The sequence below is a fragment of the Panthera pardus genome, unplaced genomic scaffold (genome assembly GCF_024362965.1).
Source record: "Panthera pardus isolate Hobbes unplaced genomic scaffold, ASM2436296v1 HiC_scaffold_27, whole genome shotgun sequence".
In the NCBI taxonomy this organism is placed as follows: domain Eukaryota; kingdom Metazoa; phylum Chordata; class Mammalia; order Carnivora; family Felidae; genus Panthera; species Panthera pardus.
The window spans coordinates 31,100,372-31,119,018 of NW_026526843.1; the positions used below are offsets into that span (position 1 = coordinate 31,100,372).

Below are 18,647 nucleotides of genomic sequence, written 5' to 3' on the forward strand. Positions count from 1 at the left end.
TGGATAACATACAGAGACAGAAGATGGAGATCGTCCTGCCAACTTTTCAGTCTCTGATTCTAATCCATTCCTGGATCTTGACTGTATCCCTGTTTTTACATTCTTATTCTCAGCGAGAGAATAAAATAGAGACAGTGCAGTTTGTCCAGGCATGCGACCGATTTTTTAACAGCTTTATTGAGATACATGTGACATACAGTGAACTGCGTGCATTTAAAGTGTACAGTTGATAGATATTGACGTATGTCTACCCGGGTGAAACCATTACTGCAATGGTGATAATGAACATATGAGTCACCGTTAAAAGTTTCCTTGTACTTCTTTGTCATTCTTACTTCCCCTCACTCCCTATTCTCAGCCCCAGGCAATCACTGATCTGCTTTGGGTCACTATAAATTCATTTTGATTTTCTAGAATGTTATATAAATGGAATCACGTACCTCTTTTTGTGTGGCATCTTTCACTTAGGATTGTTATTTTGAGATTCACCCAGGTTGTTATATATATCATGTTGTAGCATGTCGGTGGAGAGACAGATAACAGTTCTACCCTACTTCTTGTAGAAGCCTGCTTGTTTTCTCCCCTTGAAGATTTTACGAATGTAACATGTCTAAAAAGGAACTTTTTCTTTTTTTAAGTTTATTTATTTATTTTGAGAGAGAGCATGGGGGAGGGACAGAGAGAGAGAGGGAGAGAGGAAATTCCAAGCAGGCTCCACATGGCCAGTGCAGAGCCCAGCGCGGGGCTCAATCTCACGGCCAGGAGATCATGACCGGAGCCCAAATCAAGAGTGGATGCTTAACCGGCTGAGCCACCCAGGTGCCCCTAAAAAGGAACTTTTTATGCAACACCCTTCCCCCCAAACCTTGCTCCAATCTTCCCCAACTTATTAAATGACATCGTCTTTCATCTAGTTGAATGGGTCTTCCTAGTTGCTGGGTCATCCTCTTTAGTAGACCTTTAATCCACGTGCCTTTTGTCTGCCTCTATTGCCACCACCCTATCCTAAGCCGCGTCATTGCTTGTCTGCCTGCTTCAGCCTTCTCGCCCGTCTCTCTGCTTGGCTTTTGCCCACGGCCAACTCAGAGAAGCCATGGTGATTCTAAAACATACATTGCCTCTTATCGCTCTCATGCTTAAAGCCCGTCAATGGTATTGTTTGCACTTGAAGTCAGTTCCAAACTCTTCACTGTGGCCTGCAAGGCCCTACAGGATCTAGCCTTTGCCAGCATCTCCGACTTCACCACGTTCTCCTCCGCGCCCTCGGTACTCACTGGCCTTCTTTCATTCGGCAAATGCACCAAGCTCTTTCCCACTGCGGGCGTGTACCCATGATTGTCTTTTGGTATGAATGGAAGGAGGAAGGAGAGAGGGATTGCAGCCACAGGGTGACGAATGGGCAAGTTAAAAGGGAGACTCGTGTATTGTTTGAAGACAGAGTAAGAAGTCAGTTGAGACATAGAAACTGAGGACCCTTTGTGCATGTGGGGGTCTCCGTAGGTGCAGTTCTCTGTAGAGTCGGCTGGAGCATCTAGGTTAAGAGAGGAACTCATCCGATAGCTTCATTTGTAGAATCCTATGCTTACAGAGTCCCCAGGAAAGTTTTGATTCCTAACCCTCCAAATTCGAGCTCCTGTGAGTATTAAATGCATAGGACCTGTGCTGAGAAGTCAGCTCTGCAAAGTTTTGACAGAAGAGGGCAGGCTTAGAATCTTCTCAAAGGCCCCCACACAGAGTTAGAGTAGCTTATGGCTAGGGTCACCTTTGATGTTAGAAAACCTGTACAGATACTTTAGATCCTTTCCTCCCTCTGACTCTTCCAGCTCGAGCTTGGCCTCTCCTTGAAGCCCAGTTAAGAGCTCACTTATTCTAGAGTTCATTATCTGACTAAGGGGGTGGGAGCATGTTGGTTTCTCTTCACTCACCAAGTGTGTATTTCTTTCTTTGTGTGTTCCAACACATAACCCTACCTCCATCACACTATATAATATATATAATATATTGGGATATATTATATATATACACATATGTATATTACAATGAAACATATATTATATTATACATATAATATATATTATATATATATTTTATATATAATATATATATTATTATATATATTTTATATATATATTTTATATATAATATATATATTATTATATATATTTATATATATATTTTATATATAATATATAGTATATATTATTATATATGTTTTATATATAATATATACTATATATTATATTAATAATATATACTATATATTATATTAATATTTATATTAATATTTATAAATGTATTTATTTATATATTTATATATTAATATTTATATATCATATAAATATATATTTATATAATGTATAATATTATTATATAAATATATATTTATATAATATATTAATATATAAATATAATATATAAATATTATATAATATATGTGTATATATAATATACATACGTGTATACACACACACACACACACACACGTTTAACTGACTGAGCCACCCAGGCGCCCCTCTGTCTGTCCTTTAATCAAAGTTAACATAATTGTAATTCTTGGGTTTAACCTCTGTTAGGCACACAGCAGGTTCACAAATGTGTCTTGTGGGACTAGGCATCAGCCATGGCTTTGTGCTCTTTGGGGTGTGTGTGTGTGCGCGTGTGTGTCCACATCTGCCTGTGTGGCCTCTGTCTTGGTGAATTTTTGTAAGTATATAATTAAACTGGTGCCATCAAAACTTTGGAGGGTGTGGTAGGCAGAATTCTAAGATGACCTCCAAGATTCTAGGTGTCTGGTGTAGATGCCCCATATGTTCCCCTCCCCTTCAGTGTAGTATGCTGTGAGATCACTCTGACGATTAGGTTACATTATATGACAGAGGTGAAGAGATTTTGAAGGTGGAATTAACGTCCCTTCTGGACGTGAGAGCTCTCCTGCCGACCTTGACAAAGCAACTGCCTATGTTAGAAACTGCCTATGGAGAGGGGCAGTCTCCGGAGCCTGTAAGTGCTGAGAGTCTCAATCCTACAACCATGAGGAACTGAATTCAGACAACAGTGTGAATGAGCTTGGAAGCAGGACTCTGAGCTCCATGTGTGAATGCAGGCAGGCTGACACCTTGCTTGTAAAGCCTTGTGAGACCCTGAGCAGTGCACCCAGCTCGGCCCTGCCTGGACCCCTGACCCATGGAAGCGGCAACAACTGTGTGTGCTTTTAGGCTGGCCACCAGGTTTGTGGCAGTTAACAACGACTCGTACAGGGGATACTCCAGCCAGCATTTAAAATGTTTGCCCTGATATTAGTTGGGTAGAGCTGCACCACAGACTGTATGGCTTAAACAACAATAAGCAAGAGAAATTTCTCTTCTCACAGTTCTCATAGAGGCTACATGTTGAAGATCAAAGTTTGGTCTCTTCGGTGGCCTCTTTCCTTGGCTTGTTAACGTCTCACTGTATCCTCACATGGTCCTTCCTCTGTGTGCGTGTGTATGTGTGTCCTGATCTCCTCTTCATGAGGACAACAGTCGCGTTGGATTAAGGCCCACCCTAAACACCCCATTTCCATTTAATTACCTCTTTAAAGAATTCATCTCCAAATGAAACTGCATTCTGAAGTATTGGGGGTTACGATCAAACATATGAATTTGAAGAGGGAGACACAATTCAGCCCATAACAGCCATTAGCCTTTTCTGTATTCTTTTCACCAGTATTTTCTTTTGATTGTTTTCTTATTTCCCGAATCCCTGTTGTATCTCCCCATTCTTCAGATTTTTTACCATACAGTTGCATTTCAAATGCTTTTCTTAGTTCTTAACATTTTTGGGTACAGGTTAACATGTTAAATCCTTCATAATTACATCTCTAGCTTGTAGTGACTAGTCTGATATTTTACATTGACATTCGCCACACACACACACACACACACACACATATTTTTTTACATGTTTACAAGGTACTTTCACATGCCTTATTTTATCTGAAATCCAGAAAAATGCAGTCAGCAAGTCTGGTCAATATCTTTATTATCCCCACCCTAAATTCAGGAAAACACAGGGCACCTGGGTGGCTCAGTTGGTTAAGCGTCCAACTTTGGCTCAGGTCATGATCTCGTGATTCACTGGTTCATGGATTTGAGCCCCGTGTCAGGCTCTGTGCTGACAGCTCAGAGCCTGGAGCCTGCTTCAGATTCTGTGTCTCCTTCTCTCTCTGCCCTCACCCCGTTGTGCTCTGTCTCTTTCTGTCTCAAAAATCAATAAGCATTAAATTTTTTTTTTTTTGTAAATTCAGGAAAACAGACTCAGAGAGTTGATGGGGCTAACAATGTCACATAGCACATTAGTGTCTTATAACCACAAGTTAGAGTGCTCTGTCCAGTGGATTAGCTACTCAAAATATCCTAACCCAAACAGCAAATAAATCCTACAGAGTAAGTGTAATTATAATATCTTATTCCTATCCGATCGTTCAAATTCAGATTCTATAATTCATTCTATCCTTGATATGCATCACGAAGGGTTTTCTCATCCCGTGAATAAGGGCCGAGGAGGCCACACCTGATGATCCATTTTCCTGTCTTTTCTGTTTGAGAACTTACTGTTAAACAACCCCACTTGGACCTTTTTTTATGGCAGGGATGACGCAATGACTTGGATGTGTAGTTTTTAGTTATTTTTAACCTACGTGCCAGGTTTTTAATATATGCCAAAATGAATTGCTTTAAACATATCTCCTCAGTGAGACTGTAACCTTCTCTAACAGGTGCTTTCCACATAATAGGCGTTTTGTGTGTAATATACATATACGATAATGAATAAGCATGGTGGAGAAGCCGATGAATGCATTCCAGTTAACAAATATGAATTGCGTGGAAAATACTGACGGATAAAAGATAGCAGTGCAAATTCCATGTGCATTTGGAGTCTCTTCACCAGTTTGATAAAGCCTGATGATGTGGTCATATCTTTAGTTCTAGAAAGTTTTCCAGGAGCTGATTATTTTCGAAGTTACCTACAATCCGCTGCTAGAATTTCAGTGTATGGAATTTGAAACACCAAGTCAGCAATGTTGAGATCTCAGATACCTGCTCCGTTTACCGGTAGGCAAAGTGAGAAATATTAGGAAATATAAAGAGCTAGTCCCCACAATGCCCCCGTCACTTCCTTAGGAAAAGAAAACAAAACAAAACAGTGAGTAAACTGTCTGTTAACAGCAAGCTCCCATTATTTTTCGGAGGAGGAGCCTGGAATTACAAGGAGACAAGGCAAAGGGAGAGGCGTAAGAAGGTGGCCTCAGGCTGTAACCTTCTGGAAGGCAAGCAATGAATAGACCTGCAAGGGGAAAAACAGGCTTGACTGGGGTTTTTGTTGGGAGCCTGGTGGCGGAGGGCTTGGGCGCTGGCATCACACTGCTCGGGATCCCGGGTCCCGCTCTGTCCCTTGCTCATTGCGTAACCTTCGCAACTCGTTTGACCTTTACGCCTCAGTTTTCTCACTTGCAAAATGGAGATAACGATCATGTGCACCTCGCGGAGCAGCGGTGAGAGTTAAGCGAATTGGTAATAGTTCAGCGCGTGGTTCGTAGTAAACGCTCAGCAAAATGTTAAACTGCCGTATTTGTTGTTATTCTTCCTGTTTCTTCATAGTCTGTACTCCCGTGCGGGGGGTGGGGAAGCGAGGGAGCGCTCATCGCACCAGAAGGCTTGTTTGGAGGTGCGCGCCCCGCCGAGGTGCAGGCGGCACCGCTGCCAGGGCACACCCCGGCTCCCGGGCCCTCGGTGACTGTGACGGGCCGAGACTACGGCTGGCCTCCTGCTCGAGTGGCCAACCCGGGGCGCGCGCGCTGCCGGCCCCGGGTACTTGACAGTTTTCACCTCTCCTGCCTCCCGGGCACTAGAGGCCATGTGTGCTCAAACTCGGGCGTCCCGGTTTCGGAAGCGCGAGGGCCACTTGGCGGTCCCCGCCCCCACCCCCCGCCCCGGCCCGGGCCCACCCTCGCCGCGCGCTGGCGGTGGGGGAGGAGTTCTGCTCGGACCCTACACACGGTCCTAGCCCCAGCTCCCCCCCGCCTCCCGCGCAGGCGCCGCCGGGGCCACCCCCGCCGCCATGTTTCCCCCGCCCGCGCGCTCCCTCCCCCCGCCCCCCTCCCCTCCTTAACCGGGCTCCCGCCCCCTCTCTCTTCCCCCCCCCCCCCCACCCCCCGGTGAGGTCAGGCGGAGGCTCTGCCGCTGCGGCCGCAGCAGCTCAGCTCCCATTCCGGGGAAGCCTGGAACGGGGACTTTCGAAAATAAGTGGAGCGGCGTTCGGGTTAGGGTCCGCGCTCTCCTCCTGCGCGACGGCGAAGTGACCGGGGCGAGCAGGGGGTGCGGAGGTGCGGGGGCTGGTGTCTCGCAGCCGGACGGAGCCCCGGCTGCGCCGCGCGACTCGCTCTCTGGCCCTCCGAGCGCAGCAGCGGGCTGACGGGCGGCGGGACGCGGGGACGCGGCAAACAAGGTGAGGCAGGGTCCTGAAGTCGCAGGGGCTCCATCAGCCACCTCCCCGCCTCCGGGACCCGGCGCGGCGAGGCGGTGCGGGGTAAGGAGTTGCGATCTGCACCAGGGGCGCAGGGACAGGGGACCAGCTGGGCTCTTTGCACGCCCCCCAACCCCCTTCTTTTTCTCTCGCGTGCGGGTGCGCGCTCATCCCTGCACCTTCTCATCCCTACCTCCCGGACTCGCTGGCTCCGCCAGACGCCTGGCTTCTTTCAGGACTCCCCCCCCCCCCCCCCCCCGAACCCAGTTTTCCTTTGCTTCTTTGTTATCCCTCCAAGATCTTCTCGTTCGGGCTTCCCTGTCGCTGCCCTGACGGTCTGGGGTCCCTCTGCTCGCCTCGGCCCCACTGTCTCTTGCCCTCTAACAGTTTCTGGTTTCTGCCTCGCAACCCATCCCTCCCTCAGAATCTTCTAACTTGGGAGGCTTCGCTGCCGGCTCCCGAGTCAGGAGCACACTCGGCTTCCTCGAAGCTTTTAACTCCGCTCCGAACGTCTTCATCTCTGGATGTCTTGGCTTCTTTGGTTTAATCACAGTTGACTAATGGTTTTCTTGGAAGCTTACGGTCTAGCCTACGGCTAACCGAAATTGATGGGAATGATCCTCTAGTATATATTAGCTAAGGAACTCAAAAGTTTCTTTCTAGGTTTCAATAACTTACTCCAAGAACCACAGCCACTTGAAATGTATGTTATGTATGTCCGTGTGTATGTTTGTGTGCGATCCTAGCACATGGCCCTAAATCTGATTCTTCCTCCACTGCTGAGCAGGCCTGAGAAAGAGGAGAGAGAGAGTGGGTGGGACGTTTGACGCCTGCTTCCATTTCTTCATCTGCAAACTGGGATGTTCATCTTTTATTGTACTCAGGGAGGATTCTGGTGGTTTGGGGTAGTCCTTCAAGTTAGTGTAGGCTGTTTACTAAGCACATTGGATGGGAACTGAGGGAATCTGGGGTTTAAAACGGCCTCTGTTGGGAGGGGCACCTGCTTTTAATTTTTTTTTTTTTTTTTAAAGAAGTCAGAGTTCCTTACTGCACATCTCCTATTTGTATAAGCCATCAAGAAGCAGCGTTTACAAACCAGGTGGTTAAAAAAGAGACTCCTTTTCTGTGGGCTGGAGATTAGTTCACTTAAGTTGATTTCACACAGTACCACGTATTTTCTCTGCGATGTCGCCTTCCCCCCCATGCAGTTGCCCCAGCAGCTCCCATACTGAGGCTTTTACTCACTTGCAGGCTGGAATTAGTGTGCGAAGAAAATTGAATGGAGAAGCTGAGAGTGGAGGCAGATACAGTGAATTAGCACATGCTGACGTTTGCGGCTGTGTTTTGGAAATGGGCTATATCTAGTGCTCACATTTGAGAACAGAAAAGTGAAATAATCAGCCTAGCAGTTATGACATCATTTTACGTTTACAAAGGTTACCTCCTTCGATTGCAAGTTGTTATAAATACCCTTATACTTAGAATCTAGAATTGTTTGCTGGATGTGTGATCAGGCATGGCCCTGGACATAACATAACCTGCATTAACGGGTGGGGATCTCAGAAGAAACAGTTGCTAAAGAAGGTAAGGGCTACATTTCACTGCCCTGGGAGCACTCGTTTTGCCAGTGAGACCATGAATGTAGTTTCTGCTGCAACATCAAATGATGTATTTAGAAAATAGATAAATAAGAGCCTCAGTTTCCCCCCACTTTTAAAATCTGCACATTTAGAAGCACACTTTGAAAAGCGTGGTGTGACTATACAGAGTTTGAACTTGATGTTCTGACAAAAGCAGTTTCTAGAAGAATAGTAAAGGCCATTGATTATCAGTTTAGCTAGATGGATTGCAGATGATTTGTAGTTTCTCTCATTTGGTAAGTTCCTGACTTTTATTTAAGAAAATGGGATGTGGTAGGGAAAGAGGATTTATATTAATTGGGCCAATCGCCTAAATCTGTAATTTTCTTGGCAACCCATTCTGGAAAGACATACTAACTTGCAAACTGTTTCAAGGAAAATAGTTTGTATCATTATGTTATTTTTTTCCTTTTGTGATTATTAATACTAAATCTAAGCTAAGATTGCCACCCACCTGAACTACTTATGTTTGCCAGAAAAAAAAAGAAAGTTGGATATGAGTTCGTCTTAAACATTTTGCTGTAAATCTTTTCACTATGTATTTGATAAACCCACCTGGTATACTCACAGCTTCTCAGACTGGATGTTCCTGATGTTACTAAACATAACTGTAGTTTGCTGTGGAATTGCCGCCTTTTTCATTTTCTTTACATTTTACATTACTTCTCATGTAATTTGACTTGCAGTAGTGAAATGAGACTAACCAATTTTCAAATTGTTTGATTTTGATGTTTAATAAACTACTGTAACCTCGTCAAAGTATTTTTTCTTAAATCCGTTGCTTGGAACGGATCTATTTTTGCTGCTGTGAGATAACTCAACAATTTGCCAGGCATCATCAGATTTCAGAAAATTTAGAAAGATTATGGAAAAATGAACAGCCCTAAAGAAAACATCTCAAAATGGGGGGGGGGGGAGGCTTTTTTTTCCAAGTTACTGGCATTCATATCAATCAGATTTTAAATATATTGTTCATTCATTTAGTAATTTATTTTACAGTATTTGTTGAACACCTTCCATATGCCGAGACCCTCTACTGGGCATGAGGCCCTGTGTTACTATTATTTTTTAAATGTGTATTTATTTATTTTTGAGAGAGAGACAGAGACAGAGGTAGAGCACAAGCAGGGAGAGGGGCAGAGAGACAGGGAGACACAGAATCCGAAGCAAGCTCCAGGCTCTGAGCTGTCAGCACAGAGCCCGACGTGGGGCTCGAACCCATGGACCGTGAGATCATGACCTGAGCTGAATGAAGTCAGATACTTAACCAACTGAGCCACCCAGGTGCCCCGAGGGCCTGTATTATTACAAGGCATGATCCTTGCCCTTGTGCAGTCTCACAGAAGCTATAGTCCACCCAAGGATATAGACAATAAACGAGTAAACAAATGAAGAAGATCCTTACAGATTGTAGGAAGAACAATGAAGGAAATAAGTAACAAAATGTGACACGGAGAATTGGGAAGGGCTTATTTGGCAAGCGTGGTCAGGACAGGTCTCTTAGCAGCAAAGGTGACCTTTGAACAGAGACCTCAGAGAAGAGGGAATAAACCTACCTTGTGAAGAGCAGAGACCAGAGTAAGCCAAGGCCTTGAGGCAGGAAAATAGATTTCAGGGTGTTTGAGGAGCAGAAAGCAAGCCAGGATGGCTGGACCCAATGAGATGGGGTGGGAGGAGTTGTTAAAGGTGTTCCAGAGGCTAAAGGGAGTCAGATCATAATACCAGGCCTGGAAATTCTGAGATAGAATTTGGGTTTGATGCTCAGAAGAAGGGGAAGCCATTGAAGAGTGTTTATTAACTACTTTTCTGTGGGAGGTCATTGGGAAAAAAATTACTCAGTGGGAATAAATAAAAATGTGTTTTGCAGAGGCTGTCTAGCTACTCAGGTGTTGCCATTAAGACCTGAGAACGAAAAGCTTTGTTTGATATGTATGCTGCATAAATACAGCATACATATAAATTCAGTTCTTCCACTCTGTTTAGATAAGGGGATAGGGGACCGGGAGGTGAATGTGTTGAAAAGCAGTTTACTTTCCACTGTCATATTGTCACCTGTGCCCGGAGGTAAGCTCTCACCCGCTTTATTAAAAATCAGATCATTGTTCAACCCAAGAATTTGTTTTCCAAAGAACGAGGTTTTATTTTCTCATAGAAATATGTTTCCTTTGGAAGGTTGGAAGTTTCATTTGAACGGGAAACAATACTTAGGTTTTAGAAATGGCATTTGAGATTTTTAGAGGAGTTTGCCATTTTCCTTTACTTGTTGCCTTCTCCAGAGTTTTCTTTCTTTTTTTTTTTTTAAGATTTTTTAAAAAAGTTTTTATTTATTTATTTAAGTAATCTCTACACCCAACATGGGGCTCCAATTCACAACCCCGAGATCAAGAGTCGCCTGCTCTTCTGACTGAGCCAGCCAGGTGCCCCTCTCCAGAGTTTTTAAATCACCATTCTTTAAGAGATTAGGGTTATTCTATTCATGCTTAAATTCATTTAGATTTATGGGGTGCCTGGGTGGCTCAGTTGGTTAGGCGTCCAACTCTTCATTTCAGCTCAGGTCAGGATCTCACTGTCGTGAGATCAAGCCCCCACGTCGGGTTCCACGCTGAGCGTGGATTAAGATTCTCTCCTTCTATCTCTGCTCCGCCCCTGCTCTGTACACTCGCATCCTTTCTCTCTCTCTCTCAAAAAAAAAAAAAAAAAAATTAGTTTAGATTTGGTATTTATTTTGTGCCCTGAGCTCTTGCTCAAAAGCAATCCAGCTTTGAGGTCTGGTTGGCCCCAAATCAGAATTCAGATGGTCATCGACAGTCCATAGGGGTAGATCTTAATACTATGGGGCAGTAACCTGCAAAATAATCTTCAACAACTCCCGCAGAGTCTACTTCCTATTCCTTAGCTTCGCACTCAAGGACTCTGGACGGTCTGACCCAGGCCTGCTGCCCTACGTGTCCTTATTATTCTCGTACACAAATCCTCTGTGGGTTTCAAGTGATTTTTCTCCAGTTTGGAACTTTTCTGCTTAGCTTTACTCTTGGCATAGAGTAGGTACACAGTGACCGCTTGTTGGATGGTTGCCATGCCACCGTCTATTGGAGAAACCGTCTCCTTTCTTCCCTGTCATTGCAAATCCCCACACGCATCAAGAAACAGTTCAAATCCCGTGTCCTATTTTACACCAAACCCACTGACCCGATCTCCAACTCTGGACGTGAATGGTAATCACACACTTGCCTTGGGTGACATAATTGTGTTTATTGGATGCCTGGCTGTCTCCCCACGAGTCTCCGACTTCATGAAGGTGAGCTAGACCTGGCCTGCTTTGCTCATCATTGTATCCTGAACACCTGGCATATGGTACGCCCTCTAGAAATAGTCGTGGAATAGCAAATCGATGGTGCTTGGTGATGTGTCTCCGGTTAGTGTTTTGGATACTTAAATCGTTTAATACTGTTTTACTTTTCCCACGTCTGTCAAGCACCCTCAAGCAGTTTCTGAGAGGTCCCGGAGTACAGTTGTTGCGAGCACAAGCCCTGGGGCAGGACTGTCTTATGTTCCAGTTTGGGCTGGGAGACTTCACTAGCTGTGGGACACTGGCCGGGTCGGTTACTCTTGTATTTCTCATCTGTAAGATAAGGGTAACAAAACGTACCTCGCAGGGTGCTTGCAAGGATTAAATGACTTATACCCAAGTCTACAACTTGTTGCTTGCAACAGTTACATTTCAAAAACTCTGAAAACTGACAAAAAGTTTGGTTCGGTGAGTGCCACGCTCACTCAGGTGGTGGCAAAGTCTGACTTGGACTGATACGAGGGTGTTTATAGTCTGTGTTCTACTTAACGTTAATCTTTATTTGGCTTTGCTGCAGAATTAGCCGTGTGTTTACGGGGTGGTGCCTCAGACCCTACTGGGGTATTACGTCCTATGGTATGTGCAGGTTACTGCCACTCCAAAAGCCTGGGTGTTTCTGAATTTGTAAACACATCTGGCACCAAGGGTTTCAGATAAGGGATTGTATACCTTAGAGTAAAGTGCTTAAATCAGCTCGTTGCACATAAGAAGTTGTTGCTGTTGGTGGTGGAGATTAGAGAGGTAAATATACAATTGTCTCCTTCCCAATACCTTTCTCATACGGTTAGCATGTAAATACATGCTGATTTATTCAGGCAGCAGCTATGAGTAGAGGGCTGGCTGTACAATCCTCATTTTATCATAGGAAAGCAGATATGGGTCATGTGATTGAAATGAGCCAAGAACCAGGTCTTTCAATACTCTCTCATCTAGTACCATTAGGAGTATTTATTTTTTTGTTTTTCTTTTGTTATTTAAACCAAAGCATGCTTCTTTAGGGCGAGTCTCTTTGCGGGGGTGGGGGGGGGGGGAAGGATTGAGTTAAGAACTTATTTAACATGATTCGACACTCCTAACGTTGCAGTTGCTAAATATTTATTGAACTCCTCATGTGTATGGAAATCAGTATTAACAGCAGGAGAAAGGTACAGAACAAATGAGGCATGGTTCCTGGCTTTTAGTAGTTCCCGCACCACGCGTGGTTACATGGAAACAGAGTTGTGCCTTACAATTCTTTCTTTTTCTCTGTAAGTTTGAAACCATTAATACTGAAGATGTACAAAGGAAAACACAACAGACCATTGAAAACTCATCTTAGTGTCCAGTATATGGAATTGGTTTTTAATACCTTAACTACTCTCTGCCCCCTGAAATGTTATCCCTATATGACATCCCGGCAACCTTTCCTTTCTAACTAAATTAAGCAAAATGTAATTTTTTTTTTTAAATTTTTTTAACGTTTATTTATTTTTGAGACAGAGAGAGACAGAGCATGAACAGGGGAGGGGCAGAGAGAGGGAGACACAGAATCCGAAACAGGCTCCAGGCTCTGAGCTGTCAGCACAGAGCCCGACGCGGGGCTCGAACTCACGGACCGCGAGATCATGACCTGAGCCGAAGTCGGCCGCCCAACCGACTGAGCCACCCAGGCGCCCCAGCAAAATGTAATTTTTATTGTTCTTTCTTACCAACATTTGTAAATCATAATTGATATATTGTGCTTGACCTTTTGCCTTTGTGGGCTTGGGAGTAATTCTATGCCTCCAAAGATTTTTCGAGAATGTTCTCGCATTTGAAAACTATTCTTCAAACCATTCTGCCAATTCATCCGACAGATATGTTTTAAGTACCTGTTATATTCTAGGCATTGCACTAGTTGAAGCAAATAGAATGTCTGTGAAGTGGTCTTTTCCTCAAACTAGAGTACAGTGGGTATACTGGGTGAGCAGGGCGGTGACATGATAGTGTGCCCCAGGAGCTACAAAATAAAACAGCTTGTGTGTTCTTGAAGAATTGATTTTACATTACACAAAGATTCAGGAGAACATTCGCTGGTAGCTGATTAAAAACGTTTAATGATATTTGAACAAATTCCTGTGTATTGTGCTTTAGAATGCAGTATTCGTATGAAAATTGGAGGTAAAACCCAACTTCAAAGCAAGCCTCTGCCTGTGCAGGGTCAGCTGTGGTAACCCCGGGGGTGACCCTTTGAAAAGCACTGAGGCCACAGGGTGCCGAGTCAGTTCCTTAAGTCAAGTGCGCAGACATTTTCAGAGCCTTCAATTTTCATGATGACCTTCAGGAACGGTAATAGACATTACTTTTTTCAAGGGAACACTCTGGATGTTTGATAGTGGTCTAAGTCTTCGACTGTGTTGAGTCCTAACAGAGTTCCTGATATTGGTGGGAAATAGCTGAGATTGATAGTGAGGGACCTGCCAAAGGACCGATCTTCAGAAGACAGGCTGTTAGAACACAATGACCATGAACTTAAAGCAACATGATTGATGAGGTCAAAGCTTTGTACCATCCTATGAGCGCTTGCCTGTGTCCCTGATTGAAGTTAACCTCTGCTAACTTTAAAGCTGCTTTCATTTACGACACATGCAGGATACAGATTGCTTTGTTAATTGCTGGCTACTGCAGTGTTTTAAGAGTAGGGCAAAGTTGTCGAGGTTCACGTGCTTTGAGGTAACGGAAGGTTTCTCGAGTTTTAGATGGTTTTGAAAAGGGGTGAGCAATTCATTGGAGGAATGCCTGTTACCAAGCAAATGATTTGATTTGCTCCAAATGAGAAAGATGAAGAAGAGAAAGGCAAATGGAGAAAAGCGGTGAGCAGAACGGGAGTCAGGTGGGAGTCAGTCGAACACCGAATCTTTCCACTGATTTTGATTATTGCCGTCCCACTTTCATTGTTGCTGCGCCGCTCCGGTCACAGCCCACAGGGCCTGCTGCCATTGTTGTATTGTTGTGTTACTGCCCTGAGCTCCTAAGGACATGGGTATAGAGGGGTGATTAAGGGATGGTCGTTATATTCTGTGTCAAGTGCTTTTATAGTCTTTTCAGTAAACGGGGATAATAGAGTTGTAGAGTTTGGCTTCTTGGTCCCATTTTATAGAAATGGCCCTTCTTTTCTCAAGAACTTCATGTCAACAGTGTTTTCTGTTCTACTACTTAATATATCTCAGTGGGAAGGCAGTAGAAATTGATGGCTGAGATCTTGGGCCCTGGAATCGTAGGCTTGGGTTCAAATCCTGAGTCTGCCTCTTGTTGTCAGTGTGACTTGGGGCAACTCCCTTCATCCCTCTGAGCCATGTATGCCTCCTCTGTAAACATCTCCTCTGATGTTTTAAGGATTACATGAGCTAGTGCATATAAAGTCCTAAGCATAATTCAAGCTACAGAGTAGATGTTCTTTTTTTTTAATTTAATTTTATCTTTTAAAACTTATTTTTTGTTTTATTTGTTTATTGTGTGTGTGTGAGAGAGAGAGAGCAGGGGAGGGGCAGAGAGAGAGGGAGAGAGAGAATCCCAAGCAGGCTCCATGTTGTCAGCCCAGAGCCCCATGCAGGGCTAGATCCCACGACCCTGGGATCATGACCTGAGCTGAAACCAAGAGTCGGACGTTTAACGGTTTAACAGACTGAGCCACCCAGGCGCCCTCCTAGTAGATATTCTTATTATTGACTCTTTCAGTAGATTAATGGCTTAACTAGTTAAAACTTGTGGCATTTGCCATTTATATATGAACCAGAAATGTAAGGGAAAACTGTGTCTTTCCTTTATGTTACCTTAATCCCAGCCGGAGTGATGTTTTTTGAATATACATCACTTATTAAATAGTGAACTGACTGGTTAGAAGTAACACTAGTTTTCTGGCAGACAAGAAGGCTTAAGGTAAATGCTTGGTTTATTGCTTAATCAAAGATGGCATCACGCTGAATGCAAGGAGACTATCAATTTTTTAATACGATTGACCTGATATATATTTAAATATGATAGTGGTTACCTTAATAGGATTTAAAAGTTTAATCTTCATTTCGAAGGGAAAGGGAGATGCAGGAAAATGTATACAACAAACAGTGTCCTTTAAACATGAAAACTTTTGGTGTGCTCATAATCAAAGAGGTCATATATTTTCTTGATTTGTCTCTATTCCAGATTTGAAGTCGTCACAGAAGAAAATATTGAAATATTTGTAACAGTTAAGCCACTGGGAGGAGGGTTAATTCTGTTTGAATGATGTCTCCTATAGGTTTTGAGTTGTTATGGTTTTCTTAAGCTTTTATTGTAGTTACTCTAGCGACAAATCAAATGATACCTTAGAGATGATACAAGTTCAGTGGCAGTTTTGATAAATGAATGGATAAGTCTAAGTAGATTATTGAGAGCAGCTCCCGGTGTCGGAGGGCTGGCGTAACCTTTTGGGTTGAAGCACGTGAGGTAGTGTCCCCGCATCCCCCGCTTCCAATGTTCTTCGTTTCCCATGTCAGACATATGACAAGACCGTTGATCCTTGGGTGGCCAACTTGGTTGTGGAATGCCATAGGTGTACAGAAGGGAATGAATCGGGAAAGGCATTGTCCAAATCACTGTATATTGACTATATATTTCATGATGATTATTACGACAATGTATATTCACGTGCACTTGAGAAGCCTAGCTCACCGTACTGATGAGATCTGTTATGTATTGGCAGTGTTACCTGCATTTACAGATAGACATCGCCATCACCGTCATATTTGAACATGAAACGACAACATTCAAATGTACTTTTAGAAAAATTAGACTTCTTCTGTCCTCAGGTAATAAGCTCAGATGTTAAGAATAATGTCATTTACTTAGAGAGCAACCTTCTTTGGAAGCATGGTTAATTATTATTTACTTCAGTAGTGTGCACAATGAGGTTGAACAACTTGCCGAAGGTAGGTCCCATCGTCTGAGATGGAGCTAAGTAGGAGCAGAACGTAGGGCCCTTGGTTTTTTACCAAGTGCTTTTTCCGATAATAATATAAAGAGGGGCTCCTGGGTGGCTCAATTGGTTAAGCATCGGACTTAGGCTCAGGTCATGATCTCATGGTTCGGGAGTTCCAGGCCCTCTCCCTCCCCGTCTCCCTCCCTCTCTCTCCTTCTCTGCCCCTTGTGGGATTCTCTCTCCCTCTCTGCTCCTCGCTCACTTGCACCCTCTCTCAATAAGTAACTAACTAACTAACTTGTTAGCCCAAAGGATTCTTGCACATTTCTCATCTTTCACTTGACAGAGGGAAACCAAGATTTCAGCAGTGGAGATTCTAACCATTATTCGGTACCTGTATAGCTTCTTGCACAATTTGGCAAAGTGAGTTTGGGATTTACTAAAGAATTTACACATTTTTAGCATCATACAGATGTCTTATTTAAACGTTCACGAGCAAAAAGTAATTGTTAAGTAATTATACGTGAAGCATTCTCCTAGGAGGAAGAAAATATATCCACTGCCCTGAAATACCCTACAGTCCAGCAGGGGCAAGAGAGAACACAAAGCAACTCGGTATGAGTCGATCGATACTGGTACTAATGGTGAAGCAGTAATTACTAAGTTATTATAGCACCCACCACAGGCACGGCACCATTGTAAGTGTTTATATGCATGGACACATTGACACCACACAACAGTGCTATGGAGGCAGGGACTGTCGTTATCCCCATTTTACAGATGAGAAAACTGAGGCACAGAGAAGTTAGATAACTTCCCCCAAAGTTGCACACCTGAGAAGTAGAAGAGCTAGCATGAAAAACTATGCAACCTAGTTTTAGAGTCTGCGTTTTTTTAACCACAATACTTCCTTTTTATTCTACCTCTGACTGATGGGGGGCATTATATAAGAGCCTCGCCGCTAAACCAGGCACACTAGAAAACATGCTGGAGAAATAAAGAGGAAGGATCAGAGGAGGGTGTTAAAGTTGGCGAGATATTTTGAATAAGGTACTTTTGAAGTGGATCTTTTTGAAGAGCAAAGAAAGCATTCTGAATGTTTTAATGCCCAAAGCTGTGTGCATGTGTGTTGCACGTGTGTGCACAGGTGTGTGTGTGCGTGTGCGTGTGTGTGCGTGTGTGTGCGTGTTCATTGGGAACTGGAAAAAAAATTGCAAGGGTAAATCAAATTGAGACTCCTTCATAGCCACAGCCAATCACAGCTGTTTTTTGTGTACAACATTAGGCTCCACAAATATGTTCTCGAGAGTACGTAACAACTTTACGGAGTTGTAATTCAACTGCCCTACGATTCCCCCATCTAAAGGGTACAATTCAGTGGTTTTTAGTATCTTCACAGGGTTGGGCAACCATTACCACAATCCATTTTAGAGCACTTTCATCACCCCCAAAAGAGAAATAGGTGTTTTGAAACAAACGTAGCCAGGAAGGGAATGGAAGCCGTGTGCCTGTTGCTAACTGTTTTTCTAGCAAAATGTTCAGAGATCCCTGCTCAGTGTCCCTCAGATCTTATGCTGTTTTTTGTTTTTTGGGGGTTTTGGGGGGTTTTTTTTTGCAGCGTAGCTCCAAATTATTGCAGGGCGCCGCCTTTTAATTTCATTTTGATCACTGACTAGTCTTTACAGGATTCTGTATTTATCTGATTTTTGAATGCTGAATCCATGATTTGCCCATTATGTACTTATCACTAACATATGGATATTAGTACTCCATAACACAGCCAGACTTGTATTTAAAAACAAAAGTGCTAGGGGCGCCTGGGTGGCTCAGTCGGTTGAGCCTCCGATTCTTGATTTTGGCTCAGGTCATGATCTCATGGTGTGTGTGACAGCACGGACCCTGCTTGGGATTCTCTCTCTCCCTCTCTGTCTGCTCCTCCCCCGTTCATGTTTTCTCTCTCTCTCTCTCTCTCAAAATAAATTAAAAAAACGAACAAACAAAAACAAAACTGCTAAACTCACTTGTGTGAGTGGCTCCCTCCTTACCTACACTTGCTTCTGTAGTGTGCCAGAGCCAGAGATACTGAGAAATTTTATGTGTACACCCTGGCATTTTTTAATATTTCCAAAGATTGTGCCTGACATGAGTTAGTAGTGGATAGATGGTGGAGATAAAAGTAGCACTTCTTTTTTGGCCGGGATATAGGACCGGGGTGCCGTGTTTTGGAAAATGTCCGATA

General features: G+C 43.6%; 1 protein-coding gene across 5 annotated transcripts in view; it reads left to right on the top strand.

Annotated features, from left to right (window-relative positions):
• The first annotated feature begins 6,197 nt into the window (after positions 1-6,197).
• KLHL13 (kelch like family member 13) overlaps positions 6,198-18,647 on the top strand; it is a 201,670-nt gene continuing 189,220 nt past the window's right edge. For 4 of the 5 annotated variants that reach the window (XM_053892129.1, XM_019421909.2, XM_053892131.1 and 1 more), the window contains exon 1: positions 6,198-6,486. The gene's annotated coding sequence lies outside the window, so the exon portion shown is untranslated. Of the gene's footprint in view, positions 6,487-6,549; positions 6,568-18,647 lie in introns of those variants that run through there. The other variant, XM_019421910.2, reaches the window with a different exon arrangement.